The sequence below is a fragment of the Triticum dicoccoides genome, chromosome 6A, assembly GCF_002162155.2.
Source record: "Triticum dicoccoides isolate Atlit2015 ecotype Zavitan chromosome 6A, WEW_v2.0, whole genome shotgun sequence".
In the NCBI taxonomy this organism is placed as follows: Eukaryota; Viridiplantae; Streptophyta; class Magnoliopsida; order Poales; family Poaceae; genus Triticum; species Triticum dicoccoides.
The window spans coordinates 129,413,522-129,417,283 of NC_041390.1; the positions used below are offsets into that span (position 1 = coordinate 129,413,522).

The window sequence follows — 3,762 nt, forward strand, 5'->3', positions numbered from 1 at the left end:
AACACCAGGTCATCGAGGGGGTAGGCGAGTGTCGTCCTGCGGGTTAGACGAATTGGTGTGGGTGCTTGTCTGGTTCTGGGCGACTTGGTTCGCTGGGTGAGGCGACACTATGTCACCGAGGGGGATAGGCAAGTGTGTTCTTCAGGTTAGGCGACTTGGTTCATTGGGTGAGGCGACACTAGGTCATCGAGGTGGTAGGCGAGTGTGTTCTTCAGTTTAGACGACTTGGTGTGGGTGTTCGTCTAGTTATGGACGACTTGGTTCGTCGGGTGAGGCGGCACTAGGGATGAAAAACCAAAGTGGACCTGCTCGTAACCAACAAAAAGGCCAACCCCTACCCCGCGTGTATATTGTCCTCATCTGGTTTTTAGTGGTGAATGAAAAACACAACGAAAAACAATAAAAAAAGATATTAAGGGGATGTTAGGCTGGTATGAGAAGATGTTGATGCCTACTAAAAACTGTTCAAGAACAGGAATAAAATCTCACATGGAGCTTTCCGTATCCACCCTCTGGCTTTTTATCTACTTTTGCGTCTTTCCCTATGTGTTCGTTGTCCCATTCCTCTGCCCGGACTGTCCCTATGTGTTTGTTGTCCCATGCCTCTGCCCGGACTGTCCCTATGTGTTTGTTGTCCCATGCCTCTGCCCGGACTGGGCAAGCTGATATCGGGAGGTCGTGGCAATGTTGGGGAAAACATGTATCGGAGACGAGAAACAAAAGAAATAGGGTGTGTGTGGACTGTACCTCGCCAGTGTGCTCATCTATGTAGTCCTCCATCTTAAATACTGCCAGTCCAGGGATGCCGAAGAAACTGGTGTTGAAAATCCTTGCCGACTACTGGAGGCAAAACCTTGCCTACACAGAAAAGACAAAGAAAATGTGGGATGCATATGAAATCTGTTTTAGTTTTGGGATCGCGCCTACGACTGCAGAAAAAAGAATACATAGAGTTGCCCCTCCCATTATTCTACATGCATTGTCGAGATATATAGATCATTAAAAACATGCTAACTATCCACAAAAAAGCATTGTGAATTCATGAAAATTCTCATAAATGTCAGTTTTCAGGTGTATGATGATATTGATTAGGGGTAGCAAAATAAAATGAAGCAACTGGGATGATACGATGTGGAAAAAAGCAAGCAGCAAAAGTGAAAATGATTCATGTATCCACACATATATAGACCAAAAAAATTTCTCGAAGCAGAAGGTATCCACACGTATCAGGAAGGATGAAGTTTCCACGCCAAACAAACGCTGCGTTTTCCCCCCAAAAACAGAGGCAACACATTTGCCTTCATTTGATTAAAAAAAGTTGATTCAATTAAGCTGGCTTAATTTGGTTTTATTTCATATGGAATGCTAAGACCTGCAAATTTCTCCGTCGGCACCATCCCATCCATCCTTGCAAACCGGACAGTAACTTAGTCGGTCATTCCTACATCCAAATCCAGAAAACCAGGACAAAGACCAAGCTGAAGCCTGGTTGGTCATCATCAAATAAACTCGAAAATAAAAATAAAAAACACACACAATATTGCCTATTTTCTAAATGACTGTTGCCTACAAATCTCTATCTGATTGCCTATATTTCTCTATATGCTTGCCTGCATTTCATACTGATTATTCTCCTAAACTAATTACACCCGCATCATTTCATTTCACGCAGAAACATAATCATCGCGTGTGGCAGCATTTTTTGACTGATACTACTGGCAAGCTTCTTCTACGAATGTTGACAATCAATTCCAGGAAACATCTCAGTAGCTCCTGCTGCAAGCCTTAGAAACTGCTAGGACGCCATTTGCCTACTTATCTCATATCTGATTGACTACAAAAAAAAAAAACAGAACTGCTAGACCTTAGAAACTATCTATTCTGATTCCCTACTAAAACACAATGTTTATTGCATACTAATTTATGTCTAAATGCCTACAAAACACACACAGTATTGCCTACGTCTGGAAAAATTGCCCGAGTTCTGGGTGAACCCTACTTCAGCAGTGGATGCATCTGAATATGTGGGGGGCAGATGATGCCGCAGCCCAATGGCGCGAGAAATAGGTCTGAAGCACCTCCACAAAATCATTAGGTAGTCAAAAAGGTATCAAGCCACAAAAATCCCTCCCTCCCTTCCGGGAGCCTCACCTGCGGGTCATTGATGACGACGAGGCCGTCGGCGACGAAACACCAGCAAACCACTAGACGTGGGGGGAGCAGGGGAATCGTATGAGAAACTGACCTCGGGTCGTCGAAGCAGCAGGAACTCGCGTCTCCCGGGTTCGTCGCCGCCTCACGCAGAACCACCAGCTCCGCCCCCCTCCCCCGTCGTCGTTTCCTTGTCCTCCTTCTCCGGCACGCGCCCGCCGCCCTCACCCCTCGTCGAACTGCTGCGGAATCCTTTGCTACCTTGAATTAACTCGTCGCCGGCTCTCCCGCCGGCCGCGCTCGCCGCGAAGCCTTAGAGATTTCGTGGGGACTAGTCGCCTGCGGAGTGTAGAGTGGGAATGGGGAACGGGGAACGGGAGGATGGGGCGCGCCTCCCCATATTTCGAAGGGGAAAAACGACAAAACCCACCGTCACCCCTGGTCGGTCCACCACGCCAACGTGTGGTGCGGTCGCGCGAGATGGACGGCTGTGGTGCGGCCGTTCCAGCGCGTTTGATAGCGCTCGCGCACCAGACAGCGTTTAGGTTTTTTTTTTTAAAGCTACGGCCCAGCTGTCTCTGTGTGTTCTGGATTTTGTCCGTGCTCACTTTTTTAGCGGTCTCCTATTTGGCGCGAGCAACCTGGTGCATACCGCCCTAAACTAACTAAGTACAATTTTTTGAAATTGTGAATATAAAATTGTGAATATTTTTTTATTCATGAACAGTTTTTAAATTCAGTAAACATTTTTAAAAATTGGGGTGAACATTTTTCGAATTTAAAATTTGTTCATCGAAGTGAAAAAATGTTCACCAAAATTTTGAAGATGCGAATATTTTCTAAATTCCTGATTGTTTTTACAAATTCGTGAATCTTTTTTGAATTTAAGAACATTTTCTGAAATTGCGTACATGTTTTTTAGAACTCGTCAACATTTTTTTGCATAGCCGAACATTTCTTGAAATTCGGAAACATTTTTTGTTTGTGACAAACATTTTTTGAATTCATGAATATGTTTTGAATCTGTGAACATTTGTTTTAAATGAAATATTTTTTTAACTCCCAAACATTGTTTTAAATATTTTAGAAAAATTCAGGGACATTTTTTCTAGACACGAACTGTTATTCTTTAATCATGAACATTCTTTGAATCGATGAACGTTTTTTAAATAAACTATTGAACATTTTATAGATTTATGATTTTTTAAAGAACGTATTAATATAAGAGAGGATGCATTCCTATATTTCGGCCGCACGTACTTTGCTTGGTGGTTAGCTAGCGCAGCGACGGTGCCATGCGGGTTCGAATATCCACACCGATCATTTTTCCTTTTATTTCTCGGCCCACCGACAATCCGTTTTATTTCTCGGCCCACAGAAAAGTGGGCCCGTCAACTATAGAAGTACGAAGTATGCAACGTGTAGAGTCAGGATTGCTGTTTCAACCTTAGGGACCGTATTGAGCATGTATTTTCATGTACCGGGATCGTATTGATGCAATACGCGAGTTCCAGGACTAAGTTGAATGTCGCGAGCGACTATGAGGACTATAGATGCAATTATCTCGAGGACAGATAGCGGCGGCGGAGCACTCCCCCATCGTATATTTTT

The 3,762-nt window shown here is 44.0% G+C and overlaps 1 long non-coding RNA gene across 1 annotated transcript in view; it reads right to left on the minus strand.

Annotated features, from left to right (window-relative positions):
- LOC119316240 overlaps positions 1-2,532 on the minus strand; it is a 5,363-nt gene extending 2,831 nt beyond the window's left edge. The window contains exons 1-2 of the long non-coding RNA XR_005152831.1: positions 2,246-2,532; positions 748-858 (exon numbers count right to left, since the gene is read on the minus strand). This is a non-coding gene — a long non-coding RNA (uncharacterized LOC119316240). The remainder of the gene's footprint in view (positions 1-747; positions 859-2,245) is intronic.
- Between the last annotated feature and the right edge of the window lie 1,230 nt (positions 2,533-3,762).